This window comes from Myotis brandtii, unplaced genomic scaffold (genome assembly GCF_000412655.1).
Source record: "Myotis brandtii unplaced genomic scaffold, ASM41265v1 scaffold395, whole genome shotgun sequence".
Taxonomy (NCBI): Eukaryota; Metazoa; Chordata; class Mammalia; order Chiroptera; family Vespertilionidae; genus Myotis; species Myotis brandtii.
The window spans coordinates 260,756-281,040 of record NW_005365155.1 but is presented as its reverse complement, the minus strand read 5'-3'; the positions used below and the strand labels follow the sequence as shown (position 1 = coordinate 281,040).

The following is a 20,285-nucleotide window of genomic DNA, read 5'->3' as shown; positions in this document are numbered from 1 at the left end:
CAGAAAGAGATTAACCAAATCATTTATATGCATATATGCATAGCCTCTGGACACAGACAGTGGTGTGGGGCATGGGGATGGGGTGTATGGGTCAATGGGGGAAAATGGGACATCTGTAATACTTTCAACAATAAAGATAAATAAATAAAAAATTTCTCACAGGACTGTGATGACGCCTTCTGGTATTTTCCAGAGGGCCACTTTTATATTAGTTTGTGTAGTTATTTAAATTATGTCTCTCTCTGTAATCTCCATCCTCCCCACTCCCAACATTATGCTTGGTGATGGCAGACACAATGTCTTTTGATGCTCATTTTTGTATCCCATCTGTCTAACACACTGTTGGGCACAGAGTAAAAAATAAGTCAATGTTGGATACATCAATGCATTATGAAATATATGTATATTATCATAAAAAATAATAACTACTAAATTTAAAATCCCAGAGTTCATCAGCAGCTTCTCTCTTAAGCTGGGTTGGTGTTATTGAATATGCCAGTGTTCTTCAATATTTCGGTCAGTTGGTCAAACCATAACAGCTTAAACAGTTGACACTGAAACTCAAGATGCAAAAATCTCAAGTTGTAAGCCTTTGGTTCATGTGCTTCCGTCACAGAGATGCTACTCCAGAGCACCGTCAGGTCAGAACCAGGAAGCCCTAGATAAATCCTCTCATGTGAAGAACAGAAGACAAACATGGGCAGACCCTCTATGTTCTAATAGTAAATGGAAAGGAAATTATACCAGAAAAAAAAAAACACAACAAAAAACAAACCTAAAACAGTGAGTATATAGTAAGTCCCCAGTAAATGTTAATTACTATAATCATTATATATGCATAACAGTCATGTTTGCTAATGAAGTATGTTCCTGTGCAAAATTCAGTTGCAGTTTCTTTCATGTCTAATTCTTTAGCTCCATTGCTATTTTAAAAATTCTGACAAAGCGAATTTTTTATACTTTCAATAGCAGACTTGTCAAAAGGTTAAACTATTTTTACATTGTTATTTCCATTTTTCTTACATTAAAAAAAAAGTGATGCCACACTGTTTCATTAGAATTCAGAGACAGCATTAAATCAGCTTCATTCATTTTATATTTCAAACTGGACACAGTTGAATCTTATAGACATGCGGCAACCAACCTTCTTGGCACCAGGTAATACGTGGACACTACCCAGATTTCTCCAAAGTCATTGGTTACTAGAAACTGTCCTAGCTCGGCAGTACTTTGTGTGTCTCATAATGAAGCAATGTCAGTCCTAGGCAAGCTTATTCCAAGTGTAAATTTGGCTGCTCACCTCTGGGAATACCATTTAGAAAATAACCTAGTATTTTTAAGTTTATTCTAAGGGTGATTAAATAATTTTCAAATGGCTGCTCCAGGTTGGGGAATTCTTTTCTTTCTAGAAAGAACTTGACCATTTTTCAACCCCAGAATGTCATCCTCAATCTACAAAGTAGATCATAAACTAAGACGCAAAAGTAAAAACCACGCCTTATATGTACATCAAAGCTTCAGTCTGTGCCAAACAGTGACAAGCTTTAAAACGAGAAGAAGAAAAAGCCAGCATTCTTTGGAATATAAGTGCTCTAATCTTTCACTAGAAACTCTTTGATTTAAACATGTGGTGTCAGTGCTGCAGGCCCAGGAGTAGCATATAATTAAAAACATATTTAAGGCAAGTTTCTAAAAGACATATTTATACAATCCTCTACCTTACTCAACCCAAACGAACATATGTAATCCTATTTAAATATTAACCATTATCATGGAAACTATGGCTCCAATATGGCGGTGATAGCTTTCCATTAATTTGTGTTGAGACCAGAAAGGTTAAAAATCAGCATTTAGTTTAAATGAAAATGGCTGATTGCTTCTTTTATTTTTCCTGGAATTTCTGGGGTGAGCCATAATCTAACATGACTATCCCTTGTTATTATTCATGACTTTATCACTATCATTTATAAAGAGGAAATTATGTTTCTGTGGTTACTACTACGTATAAAATCATTAAGCATTCATTAATGTGAGCAAAAAACAAACAAAACAAAAAACACATCATGATAAAAATGGCATGTTTTCTTTCTACAAGTGAAGCCTGCAAATCGATCCAAATAATATGGGGGTGGGGGGATGGGGGTGCAGAGGGTGGGTGAGGGCAGGTGGAGGAGTGGTTAGCCCCCTGTATGAGAATAGGATGTTCATGACTCATTGTCGGGAAGCCATGCTCTTTCAATTTCAATAATGGTGATGAGTTTGTCCTGAGTCATCGCTGTCTGGCCCAGATGTTTCTGTGACTAAGTGCTTAATTTTCAACAAGTGCCTTTCAGCAAAGCAAACACATAGCACAAGATATTTATATTAATTGAAAATGTTTACAACAATCAACAATGGATCAAATTACTATAATTTCTAAGCCAGCTCTTATAAATATGTACAGATTTGCTTCACAAGACAATGGAGCCATGAACATTTTCCAGCCCTAGTGACTAAAGACTCCTCCTCTCTGCCTTCCAGCTGTTCCACGGGGAGCCTCAGTCCCCCGCAGTTTTCAAGGACAATTTCAGATTCTCAGTGGCCGAGGTCATTTTACTGCTATTCCCAATGCATTTAGGGATATACAGATTTTTTTCTCCCCTCTCATTCCATAAGACAGGAAGCAAAAAAGATTTTTCAACTTGACTGCCTGCTTGGAGAGAGCACTGACGCACGCTGCAGCCTTCATTTCACATTAGGTTGCATGGTTTCCTGTGAAAGGCAACCTGCTCAAGGATTGGGTCATGAGAATGAGTACTTTGTCCCTACTTAACAATATGTTTTCATCAGTGAAGCCAAAGACAGTTGATTCATTTGAAAGATAAACCAAAAATTACAATCCCTATCTCCATAAGTCATGAGTACTCTCATAAAATACTTGTTGAGAACAGAGACCTAATTCATCTCCTTAGGGTGGTGTGAAAAGATTATAAACTGAGGCAACAGAGTCCTTTTGGGGGAACTGAGGTCTAAGAACAGAGAACACAGTCAGTGCCATATAGTTATGAGATTCTGAAATATTAGGCAAGACTATACTATATATATATATATATATATATAGTTAATCCTCACCCGAGGATTTTCATTGATTTTAGAGAGAGTGGAAGGGATGGGGAAAGACAGAGAGAGGCACACCAACTGCTTGATCTTGCACACACCTCGCCTGACCAGGGATGGGGATTGAGCCCACAACCCAAGTAACTTTCCCTTTACCAGAACTGAACCCAGGATCCTTCAGTCCCTGGGGCTAATGCTCTATCCACTGAGCCAAACTGGCCAGGGCTATGTCATATATTTTTTGAAAAAATGTTGCAACCAAAAAGGGCTGGTTTCTTTCATAAAGTGCAATGGGGCCCTAGTGGATAGAGCCTCAGCCTACGGACCAAACTTTAATTCCAGTCAAGGGCATGTACCTGGGTTGCAGGCTCCTCCCCCTCTGGGGCCCTGGTCAGGGCTCCTGCAGGAGGCAGCCAATCGATGTGTTTCTCTCACATTCATATTTCTCTGTCTCTCCTTCTCTCTTCCACTCTCTAAAAATCAATGAAAAAATATCCTTGGATAAGGGTTAAAAAAATAAAATAAAATTCAATGGGAAAACCCTATCCCAATCTTTCTTTACAGATCTCACAATTAAATGGCCTGCTGAAACTCTGGAAGGAGAAAATAAAAAGATATCAAACATAAAAAACCAAGTGGATCGTCTCAGAAATCATTGTGTTGCAAGAAGAGTAGGACAAATTTCAGTGGCTCTATTAAAGACCCTCCTCTAGAAGGCATACAGGGATGTGCAACTCATTTTTATTAAAATTGAGTTTGGTACTGTGATGCCAGGTTGATGCACATAGTTGGGAATTATAACAGGATGTACTCCTAAAATTCAAGAGCTTCCTCTTTCTTGTCCTGTTCTATTTATATTGTTTGTCCAGTAAATAGAGCTCATATAAGATAGAAATTAAGCATAGTTGATACTAGTAGTAGATATCTAGTAACCTGCATGTTTACCTGATTTTTCAGTGTTATGCCTGAGAACCAGAAAATGGAATTTTTGAAAGAAAGTGGCTCTACTTAAAATGGTAGGCATATCTTGGATAGGTAATTTTTTGAGGGAAACCTATACTGTTTTCCACAGTGGCTGCACCAGTCTGCATTCCCATCAGCAGTGCACTGGGATTCCCTTTTCTCTACATCCTCGCCAGCACTCGTTTATTGATTTATTGATGGTAGCCATTCTGGCATGTGTGAGGTGATATTTCATTGTAATTTTAATTTGCCTCTTTCTGATGATTAGTGATCCTTGTGTCCTCTTTGGAGAAGAATCTATTCAGGTTCTTTGCCCGAAAAATGGGGCTTTGTCTTTAAATGCCTTAAAAATGTCGTCTGATCAACATGACTTCGTAAGGCACAGATAAAAATACTTGCCTGTCATTATATATAGTCCTCTTTCTAATTCATGCCTTCTTTCATATCTTATTTTATTTTACTCAAAATGTAAACATTGGCATTAGGTTTTTAAGAGCTGTTAGACATTACTAGTATACACAATAATTAATTAATTAAACATAAGAGGAGTGATTCTAAAAGTCTGATATGTCTATAACTTGGTAATTAACCTATAATTTAGGCATCCAGTGATTTTAAAGTATTAAATTCTGTACTCTGTGTAGACATGCATATCATCTGTACCTAATATTAAGATAAATCTCTTTCTAAAGAATTTTTTTATTTTTGTAATTTATTCTCCATAAAAGTATATATTAATTTGGCATTTTGTTTATTAATTTCCTAATCCATCTACACCACGACTTAAGTATATTCAACAGTCCAGTGACTATTAAACAAATATTCCTCATTTCTTATTAGCATTTCATTAAAAGTTCTAAAATAAGAAGTAATGCAAACTTTCCTGGTTTCTCTTTTTAAAATGGAAGTCAAGTCAGAAAGAGATTGCTAATTTATCTTTAAGCTTTTTCTCTTATCTGTTTCCAAGCGCCATGCTCACCAATAAACCTCTCCCACTCACAGCATTGAAATAGACACTCTGCAATGGGAGAGGCTCTGCGTCTGTGGTATGAAAACAGGAGTGGGTGCTTCACTTCCACCTCCTTCTGGTGGATTAAACTGATACTAATCCTGAAAATACAAACAGAAAATCTGTTCCCTAAACATACCCTCACACACAAGTCGTTTAAATAAGAGGGGAGGGATTCTTGAACAGCTTTAACTTGGACAAAGAGGAGAATGATTTTTGATTGCTAAGATAATAGTTTAAAACATAAATGATTATTGGTAGGTTTTGAACATTTATTGTCCAGAAGACACCAACAATGCCCTTTACTAACAATTCTTCAAGTAATAGGGGAAAGGAGTTGATAGGATATTCCCCGAGACAGAAAGCAGGCAGACATAGCTGGCCTAAAAGTTAAAAACTGACAGGCATTGTAATTTTGTCTCATGTAGACTTCTACCAATGAGGAGAAACACACTTTGATAGCACATGAACGTTTGTGTTCCTGGATAGCATGTGCAGTCTCACTAACAACAATCAAAATAAACACCAACAAAAATGTCACCTGAGAGCAGTGTTTGCCTTTGATCTTCAAATAAATGATTCAGTTGTGCGTGAATCTGAGGGACATAACCGGTAAATGGGTGATGGGACACCATGCCACCTGACCATCACCCCTCGGGGCTCTCTTAAGGTCTGAGTGCATGAAGTGGAGAGGAGAGTGCACCTACGTGGGCCAAGAGAACTGCAGAACCTAACTGACCCCTGTTCTCAGGAAAGGGTGTTATCACTTAGGAAGTTCCAACTCAATTCGATCTTTAAGCATAACCACCAGCCCTATGGAGCAAACGCAGAAAACCCTCCAGAAAGAACTCTTCACTAATTTACTGCCTCTTAGTTGCAAAGAAGAGGACAACTAAGTGATGAAGGGGCTCTGCTCTCAGCTAAGTGCAGTGGATATCTGAGAACTCTTAAGAAATACGTGGGTACAACAAGTACATACACATCCTTCAAAAGCATATCTGAGAGAAAGTGGCTGCCATACGAGTCGGCTCACTGTGAAACATCTAAACATCTCTCTAGCAAAGAGAAGTGCTTGAATTTTGTTTTTTTGATCAATCATAGTACATCACCTGGAGGTCTCCTTTGCCATAAGTAAAAGAAAATCAAAATAATGGCGCTTCTAAGCTTCAATCATACACAAATACTTCTATCTTCTCTTGATAAAATGGCATTGACATCTTGATCAAAATATATCTAAATCTGAGAGGCTGGGGTTTAGATACAAAAACATATATGGTAATAAATGTGCTAAACTACATATTTTACAATATCCTATTTAATTTTTATTATTTGATATTTCATATAAACAGCCCTAGACCTAATATTCAAAGATCTGTTTTTGCCTATCTCCTCCACCTTCCAGGAAAGAAGGACCTACCCTTTCATACATAAAGTTAAAATGTGTACACAGACTCTTTTTTTCACATCAGGTCAGAAAAATTGATATTTTTCACTAGGAATCCACAACCTTACTGTGACTCAAAAGAAATAGCTTATGTTTGTCTCTGTGGTCAGTTTTCCTGGATCCAACAGTGCTCACATTATGTGTGATTAAACAGAGCGCTGTTACAATCCTATGGTAAAACCTCAAAACAAAATCACAGCAGAAGATGTGGTCAAAACCATGCCCTCTTCAACAAGTAACTGTTCTCCTTTTGAGCAACAGTTTTGGGCTCGCTCTTAAGGTCAAACACAGACTTAACACATGACCATGAAACACCAAGTAATCAAGTGACCCGAGAAGCACATTATCAAGTGGGTGTCATCTGACCTACCAGCTAAAGGAAGGCATGCCACCCAACTTTCATCTCCAACTGGGGGTGGTATAGACATTATCAGGCTTAGGGAGGTCCTGAGTACACAATGCATGTGGGGAGGTACATACCCAGGATGATCATTCCTGCTGCCCCTCACTTACCCCTCAGCAAACACCTGGGTTGCACGCAGAATTCCTTCATAGTAATTGCTTGAGAAGGAAAAACGTCAAGCCTGGTTGACAGGTGGTTCTTCATGATATCCTGATATCACACAAAATTGCATTATTAATGCTGTACATTTTTCATTTAAGGTGATCCTGAAGGACAATGGGGATGGGAACTCCTCCAGGAGGGAAGAAGGTCAAGCCGCATAGCCATTGTTGTGTCATCTCAGGTAAGTGATTCTTGCCATCTAGAGTTGGTAGGAGTGCTGATTATGGTGGGAGACAAGGAGGAGTATGTTGTTGCTGCTGCATCCCTCCTACTGCACCCACGTACATTTGCACAAGAGAAGGAATTAATTCAGCAAGCTAGTACAGGCAGGATCGTCAAGTGTTCAAATCTCTCAGGAGTAAATTTCAAGTTACTTGTCAGCTAAAGAAGCTGTCCAGTGAAAGTATTGGCTAAAAGCAAAGAAAATGTGAAATGAATAGTTAGGAAAGAAATTATCATATATCAAATATGACTCTGTGAACAGCTTTATAAATGAGGACTCTAGTGATGACCCATATTTTCATTGATCTGCTCTGCTTTTATTTCTATAAGATTCTTTTTCTTTTCTATTCTCACTTTGACCAATGATATTATACAGGATGTGTAGGTAATAATAGCACAAAGACTACAGGATATCAGGATGCCGCTGAATTATGAATGGAAAGAATGAACATAAAGCAGAAATTAATGCAGGAAGGAGTGAGACTGTGTGTTATCGCTCGCAGAGGGAAGGTTTGTTTGGGTTTATACAGGAATAAGTTCATTATGTTAGACAGTAGCACTTCAAAGTTATTATGTAGTTACTTGGAACTTTAAATATTGGAAGATGGGTAAAGAAGAGAGTGAAATGGAGGAGAAGAAGAAGGAAGAGGGGATAGAAGAAGAAGAGAGATTGATAAGAAAAAAGGAGGAAGGGGAGCAGGAGGCGGAGGAGAACAGAAGCAGTCACAGTCGTTTTCTATGATCCTCCTGCTATAGCAAAAAGTAGAGGTAAAATATCCATTATGGCAAGACTACAAGATGAAGGAAGGCTACTTGCTACCATCTTATTTATTATTCAAGAACTTGCGAGTTCAGGGTTTATGACTGCAGCATAGCCTAACCCCAACCTGACGAATATGACACTCAACATGGTTTAGCTACAGTTTCTATATCCCAGTTAATGACAACTCCATCCCTCAAAATGTTCTGCCTCCTCTTTTTCTTTAACATCCAACATCTAATCAATCAGTGAATCTATTGCTCTGCCTTCAGACAACATTCAGAATCCAACTTTGGAAGTCATCTTCCAAACGATCATCTTTTATCACTTGGGTAACTACAAGAGCCATAAAATTACTCTCCCTGCTTCCTTACGCATTTTCCTATAGTCTAATATCAATACAGCAACCACAGTGATTCCCTTGAAATGTACATCGGAATTTCTATAACATGATTGTGTCAGCAATGTAGTGGTTTTAAATGTCCCAACGTCTCCTGAAAACCAAATAGAAAAACCAGTATGGTTAAAGACAATGTAGATAACACACCCAGAATATGGGTCTGTGCTGGTGACTGCCCAAGATCAATAGCTGTGCAACAAGGGAGCAAGAAGTAAAAGATAATTAAACAGTTTCAAAGTCCCCAGTAAATGTGCATCCCAAAGAAAAGGACTTACCCTGAAAGGAAATCTAGGAAGAAAAAAAAACTGAGATAAATTAATGAAATTAGACAAAAATCTTCACAGGCTCAGAGTTCCAGATAAGTGCCCAAAATGACCCAGATGTGAAGGAAACTTCATGGATATGATGGATCTAGTCTTTAATAAAATCTCACAAATATCCAGAAACTACTTCCCTCTTCTAGAAGGACAGTGCCTCCTCCTACTGGGAACAGTCAAATTGAGCAAGAAAGGAACTGTGTGAATGAAAGAGAATTTTTGAGGAGCTCAGAGAAAAGAACCCCCAGGAAGTATGAGGTACATTAGAAGGCAAGGCCTGTGTACCTCAGGGACAAGAGGCAGATAATCTTTCTAAATCAGACATAACTTCAAGAAACAGAGAGTGGCTAACAAAGAGGGCATATTTTGAATCTTTACTGGTAAAAACAGAGAAATAAAATTTTAAAGTCAGATATAAAAGAAGTTACCCTGGCCTGCATTTCTCCTAATATCCCAGGAAATTTCATCTTATTTGGTTCCTCTTTCAAACATGGGTCACACACACCAAGAAAGTTCTATCACCATGCAAATTACTACTAAGATATAAATGAGGCCTTAATAACATTAAGACAAACAATGAGAATTCACCAGAAAAAATGAGGTCACAGAGCAGATGAAACCTCCAATGTAATTTTTCAACATTAGGAAACAATTAAGGCTTTGATACAAACAGCAGAATTAAAAAAGTAGAAGAGCTCAGAAGTTAATAGATATCAGAATTAAGAAAAATAAAAAAATATTTCATAAAAGAACTAAAAGATGCAAAATCTCTGGCTTTAAAGATGGAAGACCACCATGGCCCAAGAAATGTGGGTAGCGCTGGAAGCTGGAAAAAGTGAGGAAGTAGATTCTCGCCTGGAGCCTCCAGAGAAGAACGCGGCCCTATCGAGCCCTGATTTTACGTATAGACTCATGAGACTCATGTCAAACTCCAAATCTTGAGAAATATAAGGTAATACCTGTGTATTCTTTTAAGTCACAAGTTTGTGGTAATTTATTATCTCAGCAATAGAAAAACAAATACAATATACATGTACTAAAATTGCTTTTTAATGTATAAGAATGAATTAACACAAAATCCAGAATGGCAGAGTATACTGGGAGACTTCTGATGTACTACTGGGAAATGTTTTAAAATGTCTCAAAATGGCAGGTATATGAGTTTTTTGTATTAGTGTTCATTAAACTGTGCATATATGCTCTATTGTACATTATTTATTTTATGTTAAAAAGGGGATTTCTAAAGACAAAAGCAGTAGACAAGGACTGCACGCTGCATGGGAGCATGACTCCCGTAGCCGGAATGGACATTTGCTCACGTTGTGGATTTGTTCATCAACTCCATGACAGCACAGAGAGTCCAGGTGATGAAGTGCCTTTCTGCTCGCTCTCCCCTTTAAGACGGCAAAATTGTGTGAATGCCTCACGACTGTGCGGACATCCGGAGACTCACCCATGTCTGAGTCAACTTGCTGGCATCCCGGCCAAGAGGGCTGCCCATTCGGTGAGGAGACTCCAACCACGCGAGTCTGTAAAGGCACCCCCAGTGGCAAGAAACGAGTGTGAGAGGGGTTTGCAAGTGCTAGCCCAGCAGCTGGATCTCAAACAGGAGGGAACTGTACAGTGGGAGGCTCTGCCCGGCCTGCTTAAGAAACCACGCATGTGCTCACAGCCAGCCAGCATCTGGACAGGTGCCACATGGATGAAAATGACAGCCCATTAGTGTCTGTCTCCAAAGCACATGCAGCCAACAAGGAGGGAGCAGTGGCCAAGACCAGCTAAGTAAAGAGATGTTTGCCCTTTTCTCTACATCGCTCCTCCCTGACTCCCTCTGACCCAGTGGAGCTGGCTCCCAGCTCCAGGAGGTGGGGGAGGAAGTGACAGAGCAGACTGTGCCCGATCTCCATTCCAAGTCCCTTGTGCCAACAGCCTGTCCTGCAATGGGAAGAAAAGGAGTTTTGGGGGGAAAAAAATTAAAAATTTGAACTGGGCTGGAGTGGATTTAATAATGGAACATGACCAGATAATCACGGAATCTGCCCAAGATATAGCATCAAGGAGTGGGAAAAAGGGGATTTGATATAGAACGTTTAAAGACTATAACTGAAAAGAAGAAAACTGTGTCAACTTAATATTCTACCAAATTGATACTGCTAAAAAAAATGCATGTAGATAGAAAAGGGTCTCATGACTCTGTCTAAGCAGCTAAATTTAATGTTCAAGTTCAAAGATGGTGGGGATTGAAGCTCCCTCATCAAGTGCTATAGCTCAGCCATTCTTTAACCCTCGATAATTTATGTAAGCGGTAGTTGGCTAGTCTACAAAATATAGAATAAATCTTAAAAACTGTACCCCTCTGCTCGCATTAAAAAGGATAATCATAATTTTAAAAAGTGCAATAATAGTAGCTATTTTCTAGGATTATGAGGATTAGATCAAATTATAGGCACAAAGTAAATGCCAGGGTGCTTGACACGTAGCCAGCACTCACTGACTGTGAACTTTAATGACTGGCTGGGCGTGAAGGAACTCAAGATTTTCTGGAGATGGTGACACTTGAACCACTGGATCAATAATAGCCTCGAACCTGGCCCAGCCAGGGTATTGGTGATAAGAGGGGATGGGGACATTCCAGGCAGTGAGAACAACATAAGCAAAGAAACAAAGTAAGAAACAGAAACATCTGCCGAAACCAGTTTGGCTCAGTGGATAGAGCATCGGCCTGCGGACTGAAAGGTCCCGGGTTCGATTCCGGTCAAGGGCATGTACCTGGGTTGCGGGCACATCCCCAGTAGGAGATGTGTAGGAGGCAGCTGATCAATGTTTCTCTCTCATCGATGTTTCTAACTCTCTATCTCTCTCCCTTCCTCTCTGTAAAAAATCAATAAAATATTAAAAAAAAAAAAAAAAGAAACAGAAACATCATGACGTTAGAGGGCACCCACCCCTCTAACATCACAATGGTGCACAAACAGCATGTACACCATTGGGGATGATGTATACACTTTAGCATTGCTGAGGCATATATTGTTCAAAAAATGTCTGAAAGATGGAGATAAATACTAGATCACAAAAAGCCTTGATTACCCTATTTTCTATCCTTCTGTGCTCTGCATCCCAGGAAGGGCCCAAACTCTAGTTATTATACATACAATGTCCTTGTCTACTTGGCTACTGCCTTCATTTAGAAATTCAAAAGCTCACACACGCGTAGACAGGATTATAGATGACTCCAGCACAACCTGAGCTTCCCTGAATGCATTCAAGGTCTCGTGTCATGGTACTCTGCTCACACTAGCCTTCATGCTTGAAATAGGCTTATTTCTCACTTACGTGATAAATTTCTTCTTTCAAATTTAATTTAATTGTGGCCACCAATGGGAAGCCTTGGGGTTCTTTTCTTTTTTCACTATTTAGCAAATATTTATTGGCACTTCCTCATACATGGCACTGTGCAAGATGCTAAGGGTGCAAATGGGAGCATGCGAAGTCACTGTCCACAAAAGGGAAAAGGCTTCTGAGGGAGATGGTCAAGTCAATAGGCAATTACTAAGCAATGTTATGACTCAGATTAGTACAGAGGGGGCGCTCTGAGCACCCGAGACTCCTACCCCTGGCCTCGGGGATCAAGGAAGGTTTCCTCATGCCCTGAATTCTCCTGTGTTCCTGTCACACCCACTTAGACTGCTGAGAGGAAGGAGGAAGAAGAGAAAATGAAGTCGTGCTCAAACTTACTGTGCTTTAGTATGTGTCAGAAGCAATGATAAAGCACTTTACATGAGTATCCAACATAATCCTCCCAACCCCAAGAAACATCCATTTATCATTCCCATTTCAAAGATAAAGAAACTAAGGTACTAGAAATAAATTAACTTGCTAATGTCACTCAACTAGTGAGTGGGAGAGTCAAAACTCTGGCCTTGAACAGATTAACTCCAATTTGAGGATGTAAAACCCTGTACCATGCCCTATGAGAGCAGCAAAATGTCTCCATTTAAAAAAAGATGATTCTAGATTGAGAGCAATTGTCACAATTCACGGTAAATATTGTTGACATACCCTCATGATCCCATGTCCTTCTAGACCAGTGGTTCTCAACCTTCCAAATGACTTGACCCTTTAATACAGTTCCTCATGTTGTGACCCCCAACCATAAAATTATTTTCGTTGCTACTTCATAACTGTAATTTTGCTACTGTTATGAATCGTAATGTAAATATCTGATATGCAGGATGTATTTTCATTGTTACAAATTGAACATAATTAAAGCATAGTGATTAATCACAAAAACAATATGTAATTATATATGTGTTTTCCGATAGTCTTAGGTGACCCCTGTGAAAGGGTCGTTCGACCCCCAAAGGGGTTGAGACCCACAGGTTGAGAACCGCTGTTCTAGACCCTAAGAGATCCTCTAGGACGGTACAGGGATGGGCAAAAGTAGGTTTACAGTTGCAGTACAAATAAATCATACATTAATTAATAATGATACAAGAATACAGTCTGTTTCATGTACTTTCAACTGTAAACCTACTTCTGCCCACCCCTGTGTGATTCCCCTTTTATCTAGTCTCTAACAGAAGGATGACTCAAAGTTTTCACTCAGTAAATGTTACCTCGGGAATGCATTAATGCAGATATGAATGAACAAATCCTTAAATGAATGAATTATCTTAAGAACGAGAAAGAACTGAATACATGGGGAAAGGCACAGAGCTTTAGAGGATGGTGACAGGTGACAGCAGGTCATGGGCACAGCTCCAGACCAGCATGGCAAGTTGTCAGCATCCGAGCGGTCCAAACACAGGCAACAGAGCGATGTCCTGGCAGCTCAGTAGATCTGTCCGTGGACTTGGCAGTAGGAAAAAGATGGACAACCAGGCAGGCAGGTGGTGGGCATCAAGGATTTCGGAAGCAGGTACAGGTAGTGCATTGCAGCACTAAAACAGGACCTGGTCCCATTTAAGTACTGGAGTCATCGAGTGGCACTCTATCCCAGAGAACAAAGGTAGGCATGCCGGAGCAAAGGAAACAAGCAGAAGGACAAGATCTGAAGCCTGGATTCAAGGTCAAAGCTGCACCAGCGTGAGAAGCTGATAGATGCAGAGCCAGCAGGTTATGCACACAGGTCTCTCTAGAGCCTCTTTCAAGAATCCCTCTTGCTCTTTGGACCAAGAGTCCCTGCAAAGAAAGTTGGTTAAGCCTGTTTACAGTAATTTATTGGTCTCAGCTGTGGAGATAGGCAGTCTGGAAGCAGGAAGTCAAGCACATCATTATGAAAGGAAAGTTTCTGTGATCAGGCCAAAACCAGTGGAGTCATCCTTGATTCCTCAAATTCTTTTATGCCACAGATCCAAACAGTCAGCAAATCCTGTAAACTCCTCTTTGAGACTGTATCAAGCATCTGACTGCTCCTAATAATTCCACTGCTATGACTCTGGGCCATGCCACCATCATCCCTCACCAACTTGATTACAAAAGCTTCCAGCCACACCCCTGGCTTCTGCTCTTCCCCTCACCCCACACCTCCACCTCCAACCATCCTCAGCACCATAGACAGAGTGATCCTATTCTCATTTTGCTCCATTTTCTCTTCGGTTGCCTTTTTCTTATTGATATTTAACAGTTCTTTATAGGATTGTGTTATATACACATTGCAAATAATCTGCAAGGCTATGGCTTGTCTTCCCTGGCGCTCCATTCAAAACCCTCCAGCATCCTGAGCGACAAGGTAGTACATAATCACCTTCTCTTTCTCCTTCGAACCGCATCTCTTACAACTCCCTCATTTGTTCATTGCTGTTCTGTGTGACTATGATGGACACCCTCTCACCTCGGGGACCTTGCACTGGCTGTTCTCTCTGCTAGAATGCTCTTTCTCCTGATAACCACTAACTCAGTCTCTTGCCTCCTTCACAGTTTGACTCAAATATCAGCTTTTCATGGAGGCCGTCTCTGGTTCTCTGTATATGATTTCAGAAGCCCTTCCCACTCACATATATACATACTATCCCCTTGTCCTAATTTACTTTTTCACTGTAGCACTTATAATTATCTAACTTGCTATATATTTCATCTACTTACTTGGATTTTTGTTTCTACCCATCACTAGAATCATGACCACATGATAAATGCTCAACATACATCTACCAAATGAATTTAAAAAGAGAAAGTTTGTAACACTTATGAAGTAGATCCTGATTATGACTTTATGATTAACTAAGATTAATAATTTTATTTTAACTTAAATCATAGAATCAATAAAATTGAGATCTTGATACCATAGGTATGTAAAGTGTGTGTGTGTGTGTGTGTGTGTGTGTAAGAGAGAATCTTCTGAGATATTTAGTAGCATTTTGGCTTTTTAAAATCAAAGTCAAAGCCTTTAATATGCCAATGCATTTATTAAATCCCTAGAAATAATTTTAGATATCATGTTCCATTACCCCAGTTTATTTACCAAGTGAATCCATTGTTCTCAGAATGCCAATTTTAAAAGGAAAATAACAGTCTGGGAGTTTTTCAAGAACAATTGTCCTGAATATGGAAGAATTCTCTTTTTTTTAAATCATTTGACTTCCAATTTGTAAGAATAGAGATCTGAAATACTAGACAAATGTACCAATAGCATATCAGACATTGATGATAATCACAGTAATCTTCCTTGCTTCCTCTCAGATTTGGCCTCAGAATCATATTAAACACACTACTAGTAGTCGAGTAGAGCTGGTATGAAGATGAAACAAATTTGCCATACCAGTGATTTTTAACTGTACTCCCAACCACAATGTAGCCTCAATCTACATTTAAAACTTACCTTTATATAACTAAGCCATACTGATCAAGTTTTTCTATGCGTATCCTTTAATTCCCATGGAACCAACTCAGAATCATGATAATAGAGTGAGATTTCTGCTCCAAACATCTCAGCATATGCAAATGGGCCCCATTCTTTGCAGATCAGCCAGAGGGCCATGCTCATCCATCACCACTGAGCTGAGCATGATTTCTCTAGATTCTATGCTACTCATCACTATTCCTTGCATTCTGATTCATCTACGCAGTGTTCTCAGAGCCCTGCACACACTTTGCATATTGAAGGTGCTTAATATTTTCTATGTAGCTGTCAAGTCAAACTGTAACAATAACTTCCTCTTTGAATATTATATTCTAAATCTCTCCTTCCTTGAATCCCTTTACAAATCTGCAAAGCCATTCAAACCTAGTTCCATGTAATACAAAGGAAGTTCTCAGTGTGTACTTCAAAAGGCCAACTTTGATCATTTGTAATTTTTATGCTGTGCAGTTTAGAGTTTTGATTATATAACCAGTGATTTGATTTGATTTTTTATCATTCTCTGGCCTACCACCTGGGGTAAAAAAGAAAATACCACATTATCTCAAGTGCTCTCCTTGATCTCTTCTGGTTACTTTCATGTATGGAAAGCCCGTCTCACTTGGATTATAAATTCTTAAAGATGGCAGCCAGATTTTCCAGTGTATTGTTATTCCCCACACTGCCAGGACAGACGCTCTCTAAGAGCTGTTTAAGTGCGCTGCTGAATGTCTGAATGGATGCAATTTAAATAAGCTGGAATTCAGCCTTAGGTAAATTCTACTAAAATTTGAATATGAAGACTTACTCCTATGTGAGCCTATAACATATTCACAATGTGAAACTGGTTCACAGAAAATCAAGAAACCAAAGAACCTTTAACACCACTTTCGCAATGTGAATATGAATCTTCAGATTTGCAACTTAAGGATCTTTTGATACGGAACTCAAAAATTAGTCAGCTGGGTCCTTCTAGATACTAGACATCTTTAGCAAACTATCCTTCTCCACACACACACACACACACACACACACACACACACACACACACACAAAGATCTGTGTTAACCTTACACATCTCTGAACTAGCTTTGCCATGAACCCAAACATAGTAAAGGTGCGAGAAACTATTGTGAAATCAAACCTCGGCCTCTCTCCACCCTTCCTTCCATCGGACCTTGGAAGCAGGTCTGATAAGGCAGGCGCCTGTTCCACAATCCAGCTGTTATCATCCACAAACCTTCAGCAATCTCAACATAATATAACCTGGACCCTTAAATTCTGTAACTTTCTCCATCCACAAAGCATCTGACTGTAATAATGGAACATCACCTTCTCCAGGGTAAGATAAACATTTTGTTATTTTTCAAGACAGAGCAGAGCATTATTGTCCAACATTATGTGAAAGACGTGTTAAAAAAATGTGAATATGCAAGATCCATTGACCTATGAACCAGGAGGTCCAGGTTTGATTCCTGGCCAGGGCACATGCCCTGGTTGAGGGCTCAATCCCCAGTGTGGGGCCATAGAGGAGGCAGCCGATCAATGATTCTCTCTCATCATTGATGTTTCTATCTCTCCCTCTCCTTTCCTCTCTGAAATCAATAACAATATATTTAGAAAAATAAAGCACATATAAAATATGAAACTCCTTATCTTATTTTATATATTTGGGAGGCAGGTTACCTTCTCTTTCCTTTCTCTTATCTTCTTCAAATACTGATGAGGAAACACAAGCATTTTCCATCTGAATAAGTTCCCTGAGAAAAGCCTGTCTCTAAAGGTTTGATTAAAGCCAGTTGAAGAAACATGATAAGCCCTGTTTCTAAAAGTAAAGAAAAAGTGTGTTTAAACAGTCATGTTTTAATTATCCCTTCATGCTTCACTCTGGAGAAATTTGCTTGGATGAAGCAGTTAGGGGTTCCTAGTTTCAAACAAATTTCTTTGTTCTACCTTTGCTTTCCAAAAGTGGCTCAGTTGTTGTTTTATTAAAATGAGCATGTGAGAAAAGAAGGAAATGAAATGTAAAAGATGCTACATAATATCTTCCTGAAATAACTTTTCAAGGGTACCAAACTCACTGAGGTAGATTCAGGTTTCTTCATGATGACAAATATCCCGAATTATGAGTAAATGCACTGTAAATATTTTGATGTTCTGTCCTTTTCCAATATCTCTGTCTGCAAATAGCTTGCCTATAACTCTCCTATGTGCCTTACTATGAATTCATTACACCAAAATCTGCTGCAGATTCTCTTTACTTGAAAAACACGTTCATAATGGCATGGAAATGATGGTGATGAAATGCTGCTTTTCATAGTTACCACACAGCTGTTCAAGGACCAGAAGCCCAGTGAGCTCTGAAATTCTGCACAAAGAGAACGGAAATCCACTCCTGAGTCATATATAGTAATTTTATACAACATTTATATTTTTTGCAAAAAGCTTGAAGACATAATACCAGTCATATAGTAGACATTAATGAAGTCTCTCCCTCTCTCCCTCTCCCTTCCTCTCTGAAATCAATAAAAAATATATTTAAAAAACAACAACAAATAAAGCTTGAATGGGTGATATCTGAGCAGGGACCTATAGGATATTAAGGAGCCTACAATGGAGAGATCTGAGCACAGAGGATTCCAGACAGAAAGAACAGCAAGTATATGCTAAACATATTCAAGAAAGAAAAAGAAATAGATGTGACTACAGCACACATACCTGTGGTGTATGGGAGCATGGACAAGGCGAGGACAAGATTGTGTAGAGCCTTCTGGGCTGTGGATAGAATTAGGGATTATATGTAAAATGCAATGAAAACTCGTTGGAGAGTTTTAAGCAGAAGCATGACATGATCTGTTTATGTTTTTAAAAGATCACTCAGCTGTTGTGTAGAGAATGTGTTGCTCAGGACCGTGGAGGAGAGACCATCTGAAGGCTTGTGTGGTAGTTCAGGTGAGAGCACAGAGCTCTTGGACCATGGTTATAGCAATGGAGAGGGGAGAAGTGCATGAATCGGGATATATTTTGGAGAAAGAGAAAACATTAATTGGATGTGGGGGTAAATAAAGAAAGAAAATTAAGAATTTCTATGTTGTAAACCTGAAGTTAATATTACATTGTATGTCAACTATCATTGGAAAAGAAATTAATGAGAGAGAGAGAGAGAGAGAGAGAGAGAGAGAAGGGTGACCTAAATTTCTGACTTGAGTAACCAGGTGGAACAATTTGAAGAGGAACAGGTTTGGAGGAGGTGGATAACTGAGTTCTGCTTCTGAGCTGTCTGCTACACATAATAATAGTATCCACCTTGAAGCAAAAATAAAACAGCGTATGCAAAACAGGTCAATACCTAGCACACAGTACTTGTTCACTCACTATTAACTATTATAGTTACCCTTCAAGCAGAGTTGCAAAGGTATTGAGGAGGTAAAAGAGTTCTGTGAGAGATCAGGACAGAAGATACACATCTGGGAGCTTTGTAGAACTCAGTGCAGCTAAACAGTTTTTGGTGACGGGCTTTTATTCTGAATGCATCATGGGCCAACACTTTTGTAAAACCCAACAAAAACGAATTATTTTACAAACAAAATAAAATGGACAAAGTACAAGGGACTAATGTGCGTCGATGCCCAGGCAATGTCAAATCGCTACGGACTTTTCCAACCCTACTCTCCGTTTCTTGCATTTCTCTCTCATTACAGACCAATAAGGAACAATTTGCAGACCGACACCAGTTCAGGAAATACACTTTGAAGAGCACTAGGACTCATCATGTAACTAGAGAAAGGAGGCCCCTGAGCAAACCCTGAGACATATTGAACTCAAGGGGGTAAGGGAGGGGGGGTTGCAGAAGGATGTTCACTAAAGGAGTCTGAAGTAACCCTAACACTGTTCGAATGCATGAGCGCACAAGCAAGGGAAAATCCTATCTATTTACGAGTGATCAGTTTTAAATAGATATAAGGGGGGGGGGAGCCTAATCATTCCTGCCAGGAACTCACTCCTCTTCCCACAGATGACACATCCGAAGAGAGACACCCGCTTGCTTCCGTAATTCTCCCTCACAAACACTTGAATCTAATCACGGGAGATGCAATCTAGCGCTCAGGATGCATTAAGTACCCAAAGCGCCTTCACCACCCAGCGAGGCTCTGCTTGTGAAAAGAACAATTATCAGACGTGAGCGCCCGGGCTGTCCCCGTCCCTGAAGGATGCTCCAGGCCCCGAGCGTCAGCACCTGTCAGTCATGCAAGACGCTCGCCTGGGCATGGCCCCCCTCTGTCAGGACTCTGGCTGCAGCGGTCCGCACGCCGGAAACCCAACATGTGCCCCAGAGCAGAGCGGACCTGAAAATAAACCTTCGGGGAAATGTCAGGTTTCTGGGCGAGGACGTCCACGAAGTGAAGAACTCTCCCTAAAGCCCAGCCTCCGATCAGCAAGACTTGCTGCGCTTCCCACGTTCTTGGCGCCCCTCCCACCCCGCGCCCCCGGGACCCGCTGCCGTTCTGCCCCTTCCCGACGCGCTCTGGTTCCAAAGCGCAGGACGGAAGAACTCGGGCTGCGGCCGAACTTGAAGTTGGAGGAGCCTGGGCGCCAGAGCCTCTCATCAAGGAAGACTCCCCGGTTTCCCGGGCTCCGGGGAAGCTCCGATCGGAGTCTCCAGGGACCGAAGCC

General features: G+C 40.0%; 1 protein-coding gene across 4 annotated transcripts in view; it reads left to right on the top strand.

The window, feature by feature from the left end:
- Window positions 1-20,285, top strand: part of RGS17 (regulator of G-protein signaling 17) — a 175,159-nt gene that overhangs the window by 69,839 nt on the left and 85,035 nt on the right. For 3 of the 4 annotated variants that reach the window (XM_014545043.1, XM_005872868.2, XM_005872867.2), the window contains exon 1: window positions 7,151-7,258. The gene's annotated coding sequence lies outside the window, so the exon portion shown is untranslated. Of the gene's footprint in view, window positions 1-7,150; window positions 7,259-20,285 lie in introns of those variants that run through there. The other variant, XM_014545042.1, reaches the window with a different exon arrangement.